This window comes from Thermobia domestica, chromosome 7, assembly GCF_964235325.1.
Source record: "Thermobia domestica chromosome 7, izTheDome1.hap1.1, whole genome shotgun sequence".
Lineage (NCBI taxonomy): Eukaryota > Metazoa > Arthropoda > Insecta > Zygentoma > Lepismatidae > Thermobia > Thermobia domestica.
In genome coordinates, this window is record NC_137460.1 from 292,164,283 (window position 1) to 292,175,326 (window position 11,044).

Consider the following 11,044-nt stretch of genomic DNA (forward strand, 5'->3'; position numbering starts at 1 on the left):
AATCCGTTGGTTGGTTATTTCTTTCGATATACTAGTGTATCATGCGTAATAAACAACTGAAATGTATCACATTAGTTTCAATGTCCTAACAGGAATGAATGCCTAATGAACAAAACGATTGCATCAATTTTTTTCCCAGGTTTGAAAACCCCTTGAAAAAGAGGTAATGCATTAGTAGGTTCTTACTAGCTAAATTCATAATGATTTTGAATTTTGACTATAAGCAAAATTAGAAATTGATTAAAGTGATAAAACTACTTCAGTTTTTTTCCAAAGTACGATAAATGGGGTCGGTATCATCTGAAACCCTTAAAGCGACTTTAAGATCCTGAAAATCCCTTGATTATTACCAGAGATAGGTGCCGGGTCAGCTCTGAAAACAAAATGCTCCACAGAGGGGGAAGTAGGAGTCAGAAAATTTACACCCTGCCATTTTTGGACAGCCTGGTCTTAAATCAACCAAAAAGATTAAAAAAGAAAAACAATTTCAGCATGCAAATCCTACGGGAGCTGTTTTGATGACATAACACACCGCACTAAGTGGTAAAGTAATGTCTGCCGCCTTTTCTTCTTTTGAAATTAGAAGTTAAGGTAATGAGTAATTGTAATGTAAATCGGGACCATCGTTGAAAACCATGAGGTAATGTCAACTTGAAGAACGTTTTGTGATGCTTTCTTCATTGAGGATGATCTCTGCCACTTGTTTTTGAGTTGAAAAAGGAAATCCCGAGTAAGTCATTGTCGACATTTACTTAAGGAACGTCTCCTTATACGAGCATTAGTATCGAATGTATAGTCTTACTTGCAACGATTTTAACTGGCTAATAGTGTGCATGAATTGTGAAGTGACGCGGTAGGTATGTGGACAGCGAATTGAACTTCTATTCGGTAGACCCGGTTCAAATCCCGGTCAGGACCTAAGTTTTTTTTAATGTTTCAATTTCAATGCATGCTCAGTGTGACAAGCAAGATCTCCTCTCCGGAAAGAAAGAGATTTTGGAATGAGCAGAATTGGAAAAGGTCTTTCATTGAAGGTAATGATTTACAAACTTATTTCCAGCAGTTAGATATTTTCCTCTACTTTCAAGCAGTTTCTGATTAATGCTTTTTCACTATTCTTACTTCTCTGAACATCCAGTATATAATGAAATAATACATTACATACAGAGTAATAATGAGATTAGAGATTTGAAATGTTTTCTACTAAAAGAGTTGTCGAACGTTAAACTAAAAGGAATCATTCATATATTTCAATTTAATTCACTGCAATGTTAGAGCGTCTATTTCTGATATGAGAGGTTCCTAGTTCGACTGCAAGACTTGTGAGGCTATGGTGATTATTATTGTGTATGTAATTTCATTTTTTCTTTCAACAATTATTATATAATAAATTCGAACTCTTCAACCTTCAAGAGGCCGCGGTGGCTAAGTGGTAGAGCGTTTACCTCTGGTGCTTGGGGTCCCGGGTTCGATCCCAGCCCCCACCAAGTGAACTTTGTGGTGGACAAACACCATGTGCGTGGGTTTCTTTGGAGTTTTCCCGTTTCCTACCACTTTCTTCATTCCACCATTTCATTCATTACTCATCATCACCATCTCCTTTAGCCTAACCGGCATAATCGTGGACGTAAAACTCAATGATTTCCTTTAACCTTCAAGACATAAATGGGACAATAAATTAAAAACTTAATGAAACTTACTTAAAATGATATAATTTTACGTTCCACGCTTATACTCTATTACGTTAAAGTAAACGGATTATGAGGTGATTTTAGTTTAGCGTCCCGTTCAGCAGCGAGGCTATATGAGACGTGGACCTACTGATTAACGTGGAATTCGAACCACATGAGCTCCCGCCGGGAATCGAACCCGGGTCTCCCACGCCAAAGGCGCGTATGCTAACCGCTTAGCCACGAGGGAGCTCTAGACGGATTATAAAAAAGTTGTGCACATAAAAAGTGTTGAAGGAAACAGATGAACCTGAAGGAAAACTCATTAACACGATTTGTCTACATCAATAATTTTACTTCGAGTGGTATTGAACCAGGGACCTCAAGTGCCACTAACACATTGTGCTTATTGAGGCTGTTACAGGAAATTGTCCTTTATTATGGATGTTATTCAATATTGGCCAGGCCCACAGTAAATGAAGAATGTTTGTAATATAAAATGAAGTATCTTTTAAATGAACAATACAAATACGTGAAAATAATAATTTAAAATGAAATTAATAATACTCTGCGACACTCTGTAGTGCCTAGCTTCGAATTTATTGCTATCTAGTTTGAAGACAAACAATGACACGGGAACCGATACATGTCATTCTGAAGCTCACGTAAGGATAAGCAAAAGAAATAATGTTGACTTACAAAGAAACACTGACCTTTCCTACGCACAAAAAATAATATCCAAGAGTTTCGTTCTCGAGATGATAAAGTTATGCCACAGGAGTCACCATTCCCGCTGTTCTGTTTCCTGTACTGAAAGTTATTTTGTTCAAATGTCTAGTTATTTGTAAGTAATACCTATACTAATATTAGCGACGTATAGAGCTAAAAGATTCTTGTTTGATCGTGATGGGATGAAGGCATAAATTTGACAATAAGCTGTATGCTCAATGTTGGGGATCCAGGATTCGATTCCCGATGGGTTGCTCGAACGAAAAATTTAAAAAGCTTTCTTCAGGACATCTACCCTATATACACTACGCGGATATCTGGACGGTACGTAATATTCTTATTTGCGGTGCGTTATGCTTCCTCACATATGTTAAATTGTAAAGAGTGAAACTGTATCAAAATGGTCGAATTCAAAGTATTGATTTTTCTTTCTCCTCTGATCTTCTCAGAAATTGTTTGCAATATTAACTCTTTAAATCCAGTTTGTACTATTTTCGTTTAATATCTACGTGCTTCAAACAATTTGATGTCACATAATTTGTGTCTGCTTTGATTATGACAAAGTTCCCGTGTAAACACTTACTCTTCCTTGTTTTCATGAACTAATTTAGGTCTAGATAGGCCATAAATTCCTATGCAGTCATATCATTCTAAATTATGTTTTGTTTAACTATAGTGATGCCATTTTGCAGTTCTACCTTGTGTCACACTGTGATAACTGAAGGAAATCTATTGCTGATCCATTGGATGGTATAAAATGATGACGATAACAAAATATGATCCATACTTGTAAATCGGTTTCCACTCTTTCCTGAAACTAGACGTGAACTCGAACCTAATGAGCTTCCTCCACCTGGAATCGAATTCAATCTCCCATGCCTAAGGTGCGTACGCTAACCACTTAGCCACGGAGTATTTCTATTCGAAGAATTATTCGAATAATTTTTCAGAGCGAATATTCGGAAAACAAATGAAAAATGATAATTTAACAGCACTAATTTGAATCCAACCAATCCGTGTCTTATACATTACCTAGCAATATATTGCTAATGATATTGCTTGGTATTTTTTTAAGACTCGTACTGATTGGTTGAGTGAAGTTGATTTTGGGATTTAACGTCTCGTTTAGCAGCAAGGCTATATGACGTGGACCTACTGATTAACGTGGAATCTGAGCTCCCGCCGGGAACCGAACCCGGGTCTCCCTTATCATAAGCGCGTATGCTAACCACTTAGCCACAAAGGAGCTAACGTTCCAATTGGATTCAGACTAGTATTGTAAAATTACTTGAATATTAAGTACAATTTACTTGTTCTGCGTGGAAATTTTAGCATCTATTCAGCATTTCATCGCTGCAATGCTGTGGTTATGGCAGCTAACAGCAAAATGTACTTAGAAAATTTATCTTGTAAGATCAAAGTTATTGCAGTGTACATTCTAAGGTATAAGTATATACAGAATAAAATCATATGTCTGAAAACTGTCTGTATTCCTGTTTGAAAATAATAAAATTATTAAAATTATTTAATATTAAGATGAGTTGGAAGCAAGGTAATTCAATGATAGAGTGCTTACCCTTGCTGTGTGGAGGTCGTTGCTTCGATCCTTACCTACGTAAATTTGTGATGAACACTATCGTGCTTGTGGGTTATCCATTAGTGCTCCCGTACGTTTCTAAACTAATTGTTATTCGTGATCAGAAGATCGATTCTCTACGGAATACGTAAGAAAAAGAGTTTATAAGAACAAACTGTTTTCTTTAGTTTGAATTCACAAAGCATATTGTGTAACGGACACGTTAGCTCATTGTTAGAGTGCTCACCTTTGTTCCTTATCTCTTTAAGTGAATAACAACAAACTGTCTTTCTTATATGAAAATGACTAAAGATTTGAAGACATGTTAGTTTGGTGGTAGAGTGCTAAACTTTTACAATATACAAGTGCAATTCTCTTCTCTTTCTATTCACAGATTACAAATAATAATAATAAAAAAACAGAAGTTTCTTGTTTCGTTTTATTTGTTCAGTGATGGAGTATTCAAATTTGGTATTACAAATCTCTATTTCTATTCTATTATCTTGGAAAAAGGACACTCTGTGTGGCGAAAGAAAGAGGTGTTAAATACAGATGGAATAAAAATGATTTCATTTTTCTTTTCAAATTCTAAAGATTCTACATACGTGGGTCCCTGGTATGATCCGTGAATAAGTAAGTTTGTAGTACTAGATATATACTAAATACTAACAATTTATGTAAAATTTGCATCTAGAGCTAAAGGACATTTGGCATCATTATTAGTAACCTAGAAAGAATCGCATATAGAAAAATTGTAGTATTCATAAAAGTAATAACACTATTTATAACAACAATAATAAATACACTTTAGTGATATAACAGTCAATGCCGGATCTATAAATCACAAGAATCCACCCAAAAACCTAGTGAAACCACAATTTCAACTGATGACTTTTTAAGTGATTTAACAAATGTATTATTCGAATAGTGTTTCAAACAATTTGATGTCACATAACATGGGTAAAGTCAGTTTTTCGTGTGAAACTGGCCATGTGGAGACATTTACTTAGGAAGAACCACAAGAGAAGTCAGTGGCGGCGATTGGGCGTTAAAAGTGGGGGGCAAGACATGATCTGAATATTTGTTTTTCAATGTTAGTTTACTTGGTTGATGCTAACACTTTGTTTGACGAAAGGTTGTATAACTAATAGGATACTATCTTTTTCAGTTAAAATACCGTATATCGTATATCATATTTTATTAAGTAAATTGACAAGAGCATCGCAAATAGGCACTAGCCCTTTGTATTGTTAAAACACAAAAGTGTAAGAAGAGGTTTGATTTCTTCCTCAAGAACATCTTAAAATTCTGTCTGAAAAACTGTGTGATCAGATTATTTAATAACAAATTTGCAAAACAAATAAATGGAAAGGATAATATTAATCATAGTAATGAAGTAGGGGATACATGTAGGTTCTGCAGACAACTTTCCCCTCAACCCCCCAAACTGTCAAAAATTTATGAAGCCATCACTGTCTATTGTACTTTAACACAGAAGGATAACCTAAAGTGAGATTGAATATGCTTTTATGACATTTAAAATCATAAAAACTTACATCTAAAATTACACTACACTACACTACACTATACATAATTACACTTTTATTCTATCCCATAATGCCCCCAAGCTAATGTATTTACTCCATCCCGTAATATGTATCTTTTGTCATCTGATGAATCTAATGGTAGCTTATGAACGGTTATACTATATATATCGTGCTATAACTCCTAATGAGGTTTATGTTTTTATACGTTTTAACATTTTTAAATAAGCTCTGGTTATAATCATTAAACTGCAACTCTTTTGATATTACAGCTTTAGTTACTCCTTTAGCTTTTTTCTCTTCTTTATTTTCTACTCTATAAACATAAATCTTTGATCTCAATCCAATAAACTCTGTCATTATCTTACCTTTATTCTCATCTTTCATCTTACCTATTACTTTTTTGTTTATTAGTGGTAGTCCATATGTTATTTTCCTTGTATTCACTCGTGTCAAACTGGTCAACTATTTCTGCTATATCTTTGTAAAAGTAATCAGTCTCAATCTCATATATAAAGCTGTCAGTATCCATATAGCATAAATCTATATTGTTTCCATATTTCGGCTTCATCGTGTTATAATGAAAATCATACATTAACAGTTTTGATAGTTCTAATACACTCATACCAACATATATTGGCTTATTAAATGTTAATCGCTCTTTTTTCATATGTATAGCACATAAATACTCTGTAAATATTGTTCTGTAATCAAAATTAGGTTTTGCAATTAATTTTTCTACTCTTTCAGGATCACATTCCAATTGTATGGGTTACCTTTTTCGAATATTTTCCATTGTTTTTCCGAATACCGAGTTATTCATGAGCTTATAAAAATCTTCTTCAAACTTGTTTTTAGCTCGCTTTCTCATTTTTGTATTTAAATCAATGTATTTCTTTAGCCAGTCTGATTGTTTGAATTCTAATATTCTATGCACTTTCTTTAATATCATTCCAAGTGACATATATAGTTTTAAGTTCCTATAGTGAATTACATATCTTTCCTAAATATAAAGTGTCGTTAATAATTTTGATTGTTTAGATTCTGGTGGACACATATTTTCTGGAGCTAATGGTAAATCAGAATGTTTGTTGTGTAAATACTTCGGATATTCTAAATCTACTTCTAATATGTAGCCAGTTTCTGAATCATCTGGAATGTTCATTATATCTATGCAAGGTTTAATCCATTTAGTCTTTATAAGGCATGTATTGACTCATTGCCCATCCATATAAGTTATTTGCGTCTAGATATGCTAGGTATATTGGACACTCATCTTTATTATAATCTTGCATATATTTGTTATTTGCTTTTACATATCGTTTACTACATTGTGAGATTCCTCCGTATTCCCTTTTCTACCATTAGTATTTTATCATAATCAGTTAACATTTCTAAGTTAATTTTAGTCATCTTTAACATTGCATCCCACGAAAGACCCGGTGCTGTATAATACCATGCAGGATCTAATCCATATGCCTTTAAACACACATCTTTAAAGTTTTCAAATATATCTGTTAATTGGACATCTGTTTTGTTATAATGTTCAGTTAAGTCCCTCACTAACTTCAGATCGAATTCTTTACAAACTCGCACATGAAGCTTATGACGTTCAGGACTCATTTTTTCTCCTGTTAATCTGTTTGTAAATTTGTCTATAGATAATGGAACAGATTCTTCTAATTTTTCAAATGAATCAACATAATCAAATGGATAATCACCTTTAGTATTAACTAGATCAAGTTTATCAATTGAGAAAAACTTTAATATTTCTCGAAATTGTTCCGGTTTTAAATTACTAGTTAACTCTGCTAAACTTTTTGGCATAAATCTAAATGAATCAACAAATCTTAAATTTATTCCATCTTTTTTTGGTCCTGCTTTTACATATTTTTCATATATTATATACATTTTTTCATTGTTTGCAATCAGTTTAATTTTCTGTGTATCATAAGCTAATTCCTTAATAAACAAATGCGTATCATAACCAGTTAAATTGTGAAGAAATACAGGAATAAAGTTGGGATTTTTATTGTTTAATTTGCAATAACTGTGAGCTGCACCACTAAACTTTCCAGTTAAATGATCATGATCTCTTACTTTTGCTTTATTTTTATTTATCTTATACAAACACATTTTTAAGTCATGCTTCCATCCTTTTATCTTTTCACTCATATCATCTCTATCCTTATAGAACTGTATTTTCCCCTTTAATACATTTATTTTTTATCAACGGCTGGTGGTAAGGCATTCAAGTTTTTCTTACATATATGACAAGTATCCGAACTGCTATAAGCTTCTATTTCCTCCTCACTAAGCGGGGTCATATCAACTACCCTGTTATATATTTCCTTAATTTCTATTGCTTCCTTTTGTAACATTTCAATAAATACTTTTGCAGCATCTGGACCTATATAACTAACAGGGGCTTTATAGTCCCCATTTGATTTGACATAGTAACAAAAACTCATTGGTTCATGCTTTTGATATTTTACTGTTTTACTACAATTATGTTCTATTTTTAACTTACATAAGATGCATTCAAAGTCGGCAATTATAAGAAATGGAACTCTTAATGATCGATTATAGTTTTGAAACTCTATTTGATTGTCGTATGGTTTTGGAAGTTCTATTCTAACAGCCTCATGCTCTTTACAATATAGCATATGGTTTTGCAACTGCTTCTCATTTCGAAAGTGCCTCGTTAAACATCTGTCGCAGAAGTATAGTTTTTCCTCATGTTTTGTCACTTGATTTCTTATTAATCGTGATAGGTTTTTATCCAACAAAAATGACGGTTTTTTCATCTTTTACATATAATAAATTGATATGAGTTTCCTGCTTATTTTTTGTGATTTGAAGTGGATATATATTATAGTTTTTGTCATAGCTATAAACATTGATGGAAATATTACTTCTTCTTTCAAATTTTGGAATATCTTTTAATTGTACAGGAAATTCAATGTTATCGCAATACTTCTTTTGCAACTCATTAACAAGCTGTTTATAATGTGAAGGTCTTTGATACTGAGAACATCTGTCTATAGGTTTTAAATAGCTTGCAATAGAATACAAGAAACATTTGTTGTCTTTATTTTTAATATTAATCACTGCTTTCTTATCTTTAATTGGTTTAGGAAGTTCAATATAGGAAGAAGCTCTTAATGGTACATACTTGTTTAATCTGATTTGTAAGTATTTAATTTGATGTAGTGTCCATCCTGATCCTCTACCTTCAAACTCTTCCATTTCCCTACGAAGTTTTTGTTTTGCATAAGATATATATTCATTTAAGTCAGTTGATTCTAATATTCTCTCGTTTGATGTTTTAAAATTGCGCTCTTGTATTTCTTTATCTTTAATATAGTCACAAATGAAAACAAGGTTAACTTTAACAGGGTGAAATTTTAATTCCTCTTTGATTTTGTTAATAGCAACTCCTCCACTTGTATCTAAAAATTTTATTGGGTCTTTATATCCTCCTGTGTTTTCAACTTTAATGGTTTGTAAACGCTTCTTTAATGCTGTTTCTTCTAATCCTACTTTTATAGGTATACGTGTTGGTTTCGGTTCTACAATTACTTCTTGTTTAAATGGGAATATATCTCTAATCTGTCTTTTGCTTTGTTCATCATCATATTGTTTAAGAAGGTTTATTAGCTCGTGTTTTCTTAATCGGGAATATCTTCTGATTCCCTTTTCTTTACATTGTCGTCTTAACTCTATTACAGTAAACTTACTATAATTACTCATCTTATTTACTATATAGAAAATCTTACTATACTCAATTTTTATCTTCGCCGGATTATTTCAGTTCATTTTTGTACTATTTTTACTTCCATATATCCTAATACAACACTTAACATTGTACACTCCTGCCATTGTCTACATATTACGCGTTGTATTAGAACACGACTTTGATGAGAATAACCCATCAAAGTCACATATACACATATTAAAATTAAATCATTTTTGTAAACTTACTCATCATCATCGTCATAATCATCACTACCATATTTATATTTATCATCACTACTCAAATCAGATGTTTCTTGTTGCATTATTAATAATTCTTTTTCCTTTAACAATATTTGCTTCTCTAGTAGTGCTGCTAAGAGTTTAAGATCATGATGATTTAGTTTAAGTCTATCATGTAATAAATCAAATTCTTTCTCCATATTTATTATATAGAAAACCAACAAAAATGAAATAAATTTAAAAAAATCTAAGAATAAAAATGAACATGACTAGTGCTAAGGAAATATTATCTTACAAACCTATATTTGATTGTGTATGTAAATATTTAGATATTGGTGGTTATAATGATGAAGACAAAATAAATTTTAGCATCTCCATAGGTATGTTAGATCATTTGTTCAAGAAAGCCAATAAAGAAAAGAACTCATTTCTTATACAAAACATTCTCTATACAAACGTTATGAACTTGTCTGATGAGATAATAGATTCACTGACTGATGAACAATGGTTATCTATAGGTTATAATGATTATGAGGAGGAATATAACTATGATCACATTACAGATTTCATACGCAAATATCTGCAGAAACTTAATTTGAGCGAAATATGTTCATGGAAAAAGTTATCAGAAGAGTTTATAAGAGAATTAGCTGATAAAGTTGATTGGGAGATTATTTCAGGAAGCCAAAACTTATCAGAAGACTTTATAAGAGAATTTGCAGATAGAGTTGATTGGAAAGAAGTATCGTATAATCAAAAGCTATCTGAAGAATTTATTAATGAGTTTATAGACAAAGTTGATTTTGATGCTATATCTTATGGAAGCAAACTCTCTGAAGCCTTTATACGAAAACATGCAGATAAAGTTTCTTGGGGACGCTTATCTGGAACTGAACAATTATCAGAAAACCTTATAAGAGATTACGCTGACAAAGTAGATTGGGAAATAATTTCATTGTTTCAAAATTTAAGAGAAGGATTTATTGCAGAGTTCAAAGACAAAGTTCATTGGCATAACATTTCAATTTATCAACACCTCTCTGTAGAGTTTATATACTTATTTAGACATTACGTAGATTGGAGAGTTATAATAAGAAAATACCGTATTAATCCCGATTTAGGTAGTATATTGAATTTAGCATTTGATGTTACAACAGATGGTTTGTTTAATGTTTAACTAATTAACTTTTATGATTATTATATCATAAAAGTTGTAGCCTTAATTATTATATCATAAAAGTCGTAACCTTAATTTTTAGATAAAAACCTATCATACAAGCGATCTATACTGTTAATCAATTCTTCTTCCGATAGTGATGTCCAAAACTCATTACCCTTACCTTTACGAATATCTAGTTCTTGCTGCATTAGGTTGAATAGCTTAATACTGTTAGGATCTCTAAACTTTTCGTATATTATTACATGATTCGGATATTTTTCTTCTGCTTCATTAAGAGGTTTATATAAGCTTCTCTGACAGCGAATAGCATAATAAGGGAAAGGATCATTAAGTTTGTTCTTCTTGTATATGATTAGACAATTATGTT